The sequence below is a fragment of the Ochotona princeps genome, chromosome 8 (genome assembly GCF_030435755.1).
Source record: "Ochotona princeps isolate mOchPri1 chromosome 8, mOchPri1.hap1, whole genome shotgun sequence".
In the NCBI taxonomy this organism is placed as follows: Eukaryota; Metazoa; Chordata; class Mammalia; order Lagomorpha; family Ochotonidae; genus Ochotona; species Ochotona princeps.
The window spans coordinates 6,848,505-6,859,155 of NC_080839.1; the positions used below are offsets into that span (position 1 = coordinate 6,848,505).

Sequence of the window (10,651 nt, forward strand, 5' to 3'; positions counted from 1 at the left end):
GCAGCCTGGCACCATTCCCCAACTACTGTGAACATTGGAAAAGCCAACTAGTGAATGAAATATATCTCTCCCCACTCTCTGAATTCTGAATAAGGGAAAGGATGAATTAAGAAATGTGCCTCTTTTTCTATTTTCTTAAAATAATTATGTAATGTTGCTCTCAATTCTTTTAACGTTTAGTAAAATCCTTCCATTAGATCATCTGTGAGATGGTTTTTCTTCAGATTTTTAGTTGAAATTTTGAATTTTTCACTGATAATCCAATTATATATTTTCATGTGGTCGCTGCTGTAAGAACCAAACATTCTTTTGTTTATTGACCCTATGGTTGATCCTTTAATTCTTGTGTAGTGTTTTCTTTCATTAATATTCTCCTCTGGCCAGCTTTTCCTCAAACTAACATAATCACTCCTGTGCTTTCTAGATTAATGATCACATGATGTATCATTTCCTATTTCTTTTACCTTCAACATATTTATGCTACTGAATTTCAGATGATTCATGAAAGCAGTGCCTACAATTTTCTTTTTTTCTTTTTGTCCAGCCTATAATTTTTTCTTAAGTAATTCTTTCACATCGCTTCTCTGCCTTTTGGCTAAGATCAAGTACAGTAATTCTTTCACATTGAAACTAAACATTGATATAGTAAGGTGTAACTTGTCATCCTGTCATTTTTTTTAAAGTTTACTTTCTCTGATCCATTTTCTTGTGTTTCCATTTCTCACATCCGAGTGCCTGGATTCTAGTTCCAGCTCCTGTTTCAATCCCAGCATCATGCTAGTGTGCTGATCAAAATGTTACAGATGATGGCTCAGGTGACCGGATGCCTGAATTCCATGTAGAGGATCTGGCTTGATGTCTTTCAGCCGGACCCAGTCAGTGCCATTACCAACACTTTGGAAGTACACAAAAACACAAGAGTTCTGTCTTTTTCAAAACTCTGTGTGTGTGTGTGTGAGAGAGAGTGTGTGTATATGAGAGAGAGTGTATGTGTGTGTGTGTGAGAGAGAGAGAGTGTATGAGAGAGAATGTATATGTGTGTGTGAGAGAGAGTGTGTGTGTGAACATATATTTCATCATATAATTATTTTTCTTAGTGGTGCCATAGATACTATAATATGCATGTTTAAGTTATGATTTGTTGGTATTTACACTTTACAAACATTTAGGTGTCTTCAACCTTCCCATCTAAAATCTAGAAATTTCTTTAGCTCCCCTCTATGTAATATGTGCCAAAACAAGTGATGTTATCATTTTTGCTTCCACAAGAAATCATAATTTATGAAATTTCTAAGTAGGAATGAGCATTTTACTAACCATATTTATCCATTCATTTTTTTTTTCTGTCCAAAGTCCCGAGTCTTCCTCTGTTACCATTTCCTTTTTGTGTAATAACTTCCTTTTGATGCTCTTTAAAAATAACTTAGTAGAAAAAATTTCTCCTGGTTTTCATTTGTCAAAAAAATGACTTTTTTCAACTTTTTCATCCTGAAGGATATTTTCATGGGAAATAAAAAAATCACAGTTGATAAATCTTTTCTTTCAGTGTTTGAAAACTGTTTTGCCACCTTGTTTTGAAACCCATGGTTTCAAAGAGAAATCTGTTCTCATTCAAATTGGAATTTCCCTGTAAATTTCTCTCTGTTGCTCTCAAGAGATTTTACTTTGCTTTTAGTTTCAGAAGTCTCATTAGCATGGTCCTGGTGTGTATTTTTCAGATTTATCTTCTGTGGAGTACATAGTTTTTTAAACCTGTAGATTAATGTCTATTGTCTAACTTGCTAAGTTTTCAGACATTATTTCTTTCAATAGTTTTTCAGCCTCACTTTCACTCCTTTTACAAGGGTGACATGAATGTTAACTCTTTTGTTAGCATCACAAGTCATTGAAGCTCTCTTGGTTTGTTTGCCTCAATCTTTTTTTTTTCCTAGCTGTGTCTCAAACTGGACCTGTCCTCAAGAAGGGATTCTGAATTTTGCTATTTTCATTCTGTTATTGAGTCCACATGTAATGGTGTTTAAAAAAGTCTTATAACTGTTTTTGTTCAATTCTGCATTTTTTTTTATTTAAAATGTGTATTTCTGAGAGAGAGAGAGAGAGAGAGAGAGAATCATCTATGCCTCAAAATGCCTGCAATGGCAGGATTTAATAACTTAGTGTGAGTCTCCCACACATGAGCAATTAACTTGATCCATCACTGCTGCCTCCCAGGGTACCCCTTGGAAGAACTCTAGAATCAGGATTTAGAACCAGGAATTTATCCCAAGTGATCAAAGATGAGATGTATCCTAATTCAAATTTTTGATATTGCATTAGATCATGGCTCCTATATAACATTTTTAGTTGTTTTTTTTTTTTACTAGAAAAGCAGATTTTACAGAGAGAAGAGAAACAGAGATACATATTTCTTTCTTTCTTTCTTTCTTTCTTTTCTAAGATTTATTTATTTTTATTACAAAGTCAGATATACAAAGAGGAGGAGTAACAGAGAGGAAGATCTTCCGTCCGATGACTCACTCCCCAAGTGAGCCACAACGGCCGGTGCTGTGCCAATCCGAAACCGGGAACCAGGAACCTCCTCCAGGTCTCCCACGTGGGTGCAGGGTCCCAATGCATTGGGCCGTCCTCAACAGCTTTCCCAGGCCACAAGCAGGGAGCTGGATGGGAAGTGGAGTTGCCGGGATTAGAACTGGTGACCATATGGGATCCCTGGGCGTTCAAGGCGAGGACATTAGCTGCTAGGCCACGCTGCCGGGCCCCGAGATACATATTTCATCATTGGTTCGCTTCCTAAATGCTGCGATGACTGGAGCTAAGGCAATCTGAAAGTAGGCACCAGGAATCTCTTCCAGGTCTCCCATGTGGCTGCAAAGACCCAAGCACTTGTGGCCCTTAAAGGCCACAAGCAGGAAGCTGCATCAGAAGTGGAACAGCCAGTACATGAACCAGAACTCATATAAGATGTCAGCACTTCAAGGTGAGAGGTACTCTGTGGAGACACAGTGTCTGCCCCCACTGTTTCATTCTTTAAGCCAGTGTACCATCCAGATCTAGGTCAGGCCAAGGTTGGCTGCTGGTTCCCTCATGTGAATGGAAGGGACCCAACCGCATATAAATCACATGCAATAACACAAAGTGCGCATTAGCAGGAATCTAGAATCAGTAGTGAAGCCAGGACGCAATTCAGAATCTTTAATATAGAATGCAGGAAAACTGTGCCACACTTCCCACACCAATGTCCCTATCTTTCCAAACCCTGTTATCCTGTGTCAGAGTGATCTATAAAGAATTTTATGAGCTATCTTGTTTAATTATGAGCAAGAAGATCCTCATTCCAGAAAGGATATTGAACCATGTGCAGGAAAAGAAAAGAAAATTCTTCCTGGAAAGATCAAGAAGAATCAGCACACATAAGTCCTGCTGTTTCCCCTTCAGTCTATTACTGTTAGCTCACAGGCTTCTGACCAATCATGTTTTCAGAGTTGTGATTGTTACATCAAGCCTAAGCAAATTGTGCCTTTGATTCTTTCTGGTCTTAAATCATGATATTCTGTAATATAAAGTTAAAATCAAATTAAAATTAAGAATTAGAGTTTATTTGTAAAGTCATCTTTTAGTTTTAGACTAATTATTTTTAAAGAATGGTGAGTTATCTCGTCAACAATGAGAACTTTTTCTGGGGACTACTGTTACACAGTGTTGCTTAGATTTCCATCTGCTTAATGATTTAGTTCATCTGATTGCAAAAAGCTGCTTCACAGGGGAAAAAATCATCTTGATTTTGTAATTTTTTAATTTCCAGATAATGGCAATTTTAACTGTGTTGTGGTGAAACCTCGTTGTGTCTTTCATTTGCATTAGCTCGGTATCTAGTGAGCCTCAGGTGTGTTGACCCTCAAAAACTGCCCGTTCATGCCCTTTGCCCATTTCTCAACTAGATTGTTTGCTTTGTTGTTGCTGGGTTTCTTATAAATAGGGGTTTTTTATAAATAGATTTTTTATATTAATACTCTATCTGTTGCATAATTTGCACACATGTTCAGCCATTCTGTTGATTCTCTGTTTTTCTTGTTGACAGCAGAAGATTCTTAGCTAGATTTAATCATTTTTGTTTAGATTTATCTTGATTATTTGTGCTTCTGGGATTTTTTAAGTGAAATATTTGCCTATGTCTGGGAGTTACAAAGTTTCTTTGACATTTTGTTCAACAACAGACTTCGTGAGTCAGAAGAAAAAATATCGTAACTAGAAGACAGATGCTTGGAAATATGTGAGACAAAGATGAAGACAAGAAAGAAGGAGACAAAGACGAAGAAGAAGGAGAAGAAGAAGAGGAGGAGGAGGAGGGGGAGAGAAGGAAGGAGGAGAAGAAGAAATATAAATACTGAAAAGAGTGTTGGGGATTTATGGGATACTGTGAAGCAGACAAACATATATATCCTGGGAGTTCCTGAAAGTATACAAATAGACTGGATTATAAGGCTTATTCAGTGAAATTGTAGCAGTAAAATTTCCCTATGTGGAGGAAAAAAAGGTCATCAAAGTACAGGAATTACATATAGATCAGAATAGGAATGATCAGCAATGATCTTCACCATGATACATTATAGGTAAAGCTTTGAATAGTAAAACATGAAGAAAAGATTCCAAAATATGCACCACAGAAACTCCACATTACCAACTGAGGATCTCCAATTAGGCTAGCAGCTGATTCTCATCAGAAGCCCATACAGACTACAAAATAATGATGAAACAATCTAGAAAGAAAGAAAGAAATGGCAAACACAGAATACTGTAACCAGAAAAGCTCATTTATAAATGAAAGTGAAATAAACATCTTCCGAAGCAAATAGAAATAGAAATAGTTTGTCACTATTTCTCTAGCCTTACAAACGGAACTTATGGTTATGCTACACAAAGAAACAGACAATGATGGGATTACACATTGACTCAATTGGCTAATCCTACACCTCCAAGTGCCGTATTCCGTAAGGGCACCAGTTTGTGTCTTGAATGCTACACTTCTCATCCAGCTTTCTGCTTGTGGCCTGGGAGGAAAACAGGGAATGGCCCACAGCCTTGGCACCCTGCACGGGAGACCCAGACAAACTCTAGATTTCTGGCTTCAGGATGGCTCAGATACAGCCATTGTGTCCATTTGGAGAGTAAACAAATGCATGGAAGATCTTTCTTTCTGTCTCTCTTTCTCTCTCTAAATCTGTCCTCCTGTAAAATAAAAGTTTTAAACAAATCAATATAGATGATATTTGTCATAATGAAAGAATACGAAAATAGAAAATCCAGTAAAATTACAAATGAATATCTATGTGGTAAAATAGTAGGACACCAAGCTGTTACCTTTCAAGAATATCCCTGAATGTAAATGGCCTAAACTCTCCAAACAAAACAAAAGCCATCTATTTGCTGTCTATAGCAGCATACCAGCAGCAACACATACAGACAAAAGTGAAAGGAATGAAAAATACATTCCATGCCAAAAGAAAGGAAAAAACAAGCAGGTGTGGCAGGTGTGGCCATGATAGTATCATACAGAATGGACTAACACAAAAACTGTAAAAGACATGAAGGCATTACATAATCATCAAGCCTATTGAGACGTTGCTCAGGCCCCCATGCAGTATCCACCTGCTTCTCAGGTGGATATGCATGTTCACCTCCCCACCTCCCCACCAGGCTCAAGCAATCTAGCAGGCCAATGTGAGGCATTCATTTAGAATTGCTTTGTTGATAAGCAGTGGGGTAGTTCAGTTTCTGCTAGCAGCATTGACACTTCACCTTGATTTTGGGATGCTATGTTACACTATTCCCTTGCCTCTGAGTAACAGATATTAATTTGTCTCACCTCTGAGTCCTAGTACTATCAGGGAGGGGAAGTAGTAGACGGATTAATCTTGATTTTAAGTGCACCACAGGGAAAGGATCTTGGACCTTCCCTGAGCCTTATAAGCAAGTAGAGAAACGAGTGAGAGGAAATTAGACACGTCGCCCAATCATTCTGCCTTCTTTCTGATGATCTGAAATGGACACACATCCCCTTTAGGCTTCACTGACAGTGGGGAGGAGCATCAGTGTTGCCTTGCTTGGCCTCTGCATACCTTGATATCTTCTACATGATGGTTTGGAGTGGAGGGTTAGGTTGACTCTAGGCTGCATCAGCACTATGCAGGAGGAATATGAACATAGGTAGGCCAGTATGTTGGAACGTGGAAGGTTAGCTCCATGCTGAGACAGCACCACCACTAAGGATAGGCATTGATTCTCAGCCTAGTCCGGCGCATGTGGAGGAGTGTGATTTCCTTACATTAGGCTGAGGGAGGGAGGAGGTAATTGCCGATAGGACTTCCTGTCTATAGGACATGCTTTCTCAGTATTTTGTCTAGGATAAAGGGTTTTGCTTTGAGGGTGTTTCTCCCACTTATTTTGTTTTCTGCTTTTGTAAGCTCTCATTGGTGGTCCCAGGCACAGCTTCCGGAAGCATCCTGTGCAGGACAGGGAAGGGAGAAGCGCAGAGGAAAGGGAAGAGAAGTGTATGACATGATCTTCTTTAACTCCTGATGTTTCTAGACGCTCCTTCTTCTGTCCATCTTTCAGAGTCTTCCTCTGTGAGTTGGCTCTGTTATGTCAAAGCTTTTCAGTTGTAAGATGAAAGACCTGGGAGCTCTGGGTCTATTTCATCTTGTCCAGGTGAAAAGTGCTTGTCAGGCTCTTTACCAAACCCCTCATTCTTATAAGTTTTACTTGGCACTGAGCTTTCTCTTTCATTTCTCTGTGGGCACAGAAATCCCTGACTATACCTCAGACATGGCAGGGGTACCCATACACCATGGCCTCTGCAGTCTCTGACTGGGGAATCTTTCTGGTAAACACTTCTCTTATGTCTTTTGGCTATCTGCTCAGATATTCCCCTCTATGTAAAGACCACATCGAGAATCCTTCAAGTCATAGCATCCTTGGCTGCACCCCGGAGTGTTCCCATTACTCTGACTTACCTGCATCTATTGCCATCCTCACCATTGAGCATGCGCCCTTGCTTGTGTGTGGTCCTTCTCCTGTGCTAAAGGAAGGGCAAGAACTTGATTTTCTGCGTAACATTAATTCAATGGATGCATATATAAATTAAGTAGAAATTATCTTTCACATTTTCAAATTAAGAAATTAAAGAGAATAATTGGCCTGTATGAGATTAGAGTGTTACTCTGCATGCATGAGTATCAGGAGGCTTTCGTGGATCCGGCTTTATGTATATCAGTCACTTGAGGAACAACCATCAGCTGAACACATCTGAAATCGATTGTGCTAGCTGTGCTGTGTTTGCAGTGTGAGATACTCAGTGTCAACTGGTTCCACCAACAATGGAAACCTGTTCAGATGTCTGCTTAATAAATCATCCAGTGTCCCCAAAAGCCACAAGCAAATCCTTTGCCTTGAAAAATGCACAGCACTTCTCAGGCACGCATTTGATTGCTCGAGGACCTGCGTGCTATATAATCTTCATTACCTTATAATTATATTTCAATTTCAATAGTGTTCCTCCTATTTGTTTTCCGGGAATCTCTTTAGAAACGTGTCAGGTAATTAGTCTACCAGCTTACCTTTCAGCATCAAGTGGTATTTTATCTTAATCTAAGATGTCTTTAATAACAAGGTATCAGTGATGTGATGATTCAATTCAGAAGTCTCCAGAGACATCCTTACGTTGCATTTGTCATGTGAAAGCAGAGAACTGCTCAAGTGCAATGAGAATATCTGTGTTTGGATATATTTAGTAGGACAAATAAACTATGAATTGAAAGTATAACAACTACTTCACAATGTGTGTAAAGTGTATAAAGATAAAATACATGATATTTATTGGCTATAATAATGCAATATGTATGTATATAATTACAGATTACACTTAAAACTGCAGTGATTAGTTTATTTAAGGTGTTTTATGATACCCACAACTCTGCACTTTCTTAAGTGACAATGTAGTCTTCTTCCCTCCCTCCAAGCCTACCTTCCTCCTGCTCCCTCCCTCTCTCCTTTCTCTCTTTCTAAAAACCATGAGGTCCTCAGGCACAGTAGCTCAAAAATCTTTAGTGTATAATATGATGTATCATTTTAGCATGTAATCTGCTTGAAATATTTTGTGGTATAAGAGAAACATTACTAGAAGTGAATTCTACCAAAAAGCATGTAATCTGTAGAAAAACTAGAGTGGGACCTCACAGACTTTAAGGTTGACTGAATGTTTCTCACCCTTTGTATTGGCACCAGGGTATATCATCAAATATACTCAGCTCCTGTATTTCAGATGACCTGCTCATCCTTGCAATATATACCAAGATACAATAATTGCTTAATTTGGGGATATCACATGAAAGTTACTTAGGATATTTTCTTAGTTTTCTGCATGATTCAGTAGGAGATACTCCAGACTGGATTTTGGACAGGTATTAGATATTTGCAGTATCTGGCACCTAATGAATCATGATTTGAAAAAAAAAAATGCTATCATTGGATTTGCTTCTTATTGATGTTAAGCAATAAAGAGTTCCATGAAATGTGTAAAACAAAGCAAAGGAGTCAAGCTCTCAGGGCCCAGCATGCTGACACAGCAGGCTAATTTTCCACCTGCAGCTCTGGTAGCCTATGTGGGTAATGGTTAGTGTCCTGGCTTCTCCACTTCCCATCCAGCTCTCTTGACTAGGAAATCAGCAGGGGATGGCTCAAGGCCAGGGGCTCCTACACCCAAGTAGGAAATCTGTTAGAAGCTGATGGACCCTAGCTTTGAATCAGCTCAGCTTGAAAATCTGCAGCCATTTGGGGAGTGAACCAATGAATGGAAGATCTCTCTACTTCACTTTCTGTAACTTGACCTTTCAAATAAAAACAACAAACCTATTAAAAGAAAGAGGGCACAGTGAGGTATCCTAGTGACTAGAGTCCTCACCTATCATGCGCCAGGATCCCATATGGGTGCCTCTTTGTGTCCTAGCTGTTCCGCTTCCCATCCAGCTCCCTGCTTGTGGCCTGGGAAAGCAATTGAGGGCGGCACAAAAGCTTGGGACCCTGCACCCAAGTGGGAGACCTGGAAGAAGCTCTTGGATCCTGGCTTTGGATCAGCTGAGCAGCCACTTGTCGAGTGCATGGATGACCTTTCTTTCTGTCTCTCCTCCTTTTTATAAATCTGCTTTTCCAATTAAAAATAAATGAATAAGAAGAAAGAAAGAAAAAAGAGCTAGTTACAGGGGTAGAAGAGCCTCAGCATGCAACTATAAAGCAAGGATATCTGGATTCAACACCTAATCATGTTCAATTCCTACACCACGCTTCAGCAGTGCCAGGGTCTGACCATTTGTGCCCCTGAAAATTCATGTGATGAACACCTTGTGCCCACTGTGAAGGTATCAGGAGGTGGAGCTCTCAGGATGTGAATCGGCCCTCAGGGCACAGGTTTCACAAATTGGAATTGGCGCACTGATAAAGGACTCCACAGGGAGCTGCCTTTCCCTTGCCACCTTGTGAAGACACTGCAAAATGCGGGCACAAACCACGAGCAGTTTTCTATAGACTCTACATCTGCCAGTGCCCTGATCTAGGACGTCCTATTTCGCAGACATGCAATAAGCAATCTAAAACTGAAACATTACCTATCTGTGTACAAACGAAGAGCCATAACTGTGACTGTTAAAAGCAACTGGTATGAGGTTTAAGCATAGAAATATCCACAAAACACTTGTAACACTGCCTCAACCGTAGTGCTAACTGTTCTTATTTATGAGTGAAAGTTAACACTGAACTGCTACTGGATCCATAGGCCTGGAGATCTCCATTTCCACTGCCTCGCTGTCACGCTTCCCAAAAGCACAATGGAATACAAAGCAAAAACTATGAAAACAATTAAGGCAGAGTGATGGCAGCATGACCGCTCTATCATTTTGAAGTAGCTGGGTTACTCCTGAATCTGTGATTTGTCATTTCTTCCTTTTGAAGATTTGTTTATTTATTTGAATTGGAGTTACAGAGAGAGAGAGAGATCTTCCATCTACTGATTCATTCCCCAGATGACTGCAAGAGCCAGGGCTGGGCCAAGCTGAATATAGGAGCCAAGAGCCTCTTCCAAGTCTCCTTTATTGGCAGAAGAGGCCCAAGCACTTGGGCCATCTTCTGTTGCTTTCCCACTGTATGAAGAACTATACTTTATTAATGATATAGAGTAACTCTGTGGGGTGGGGGGGGGATGGAATTGGGGAATAGATAAAGGAAATCCCAGGAGTCTCTTTAACTGTATCATAAAATGATAATAATAATAATAAATAAAAAGATTTTAAAATAAAATAAAATAATAACAAAGAAAACAACAACAACAAAATAAATTCTGGGGTTCCCATGTGGGTGGCTGGTTCATGTCCCAGTTGTTCCACTTCCCATCCAGCTCCCTGCTTGTGGTCTGGGAAAGCAGTAGAAGATGGTCCAATGCTTTGGGACCTTGCACCCACATGGAAGATCCCGAAGAACCTCCTGGCTCCTGGTTTTGGACTGGTGCAGCTCTGTCCGTGTGTTCACTTGGGGAGTGAACCAGCAGATGGAAGATCTTTCTCTCTGCCTCATTCAATTTGTATATCTGTCTTTCAATTAAAATAAA

At 39.7% G+C, this 10,651-nt stretch overlaps 1 pseudogene; it reads left to right on the forward strand.

Annotated features, from left to right (window-relative positions):
• Window positions 1-575: 575 nt before the first annotated feature.
• Window positions 576-742, forward strand: LOC131481075 (U2 spliceosomal RNA; annotated as a pseudogene).
• The last annotated feature ends 9,909 nt before the right edge of the window (window positions 743-10,651 follow it).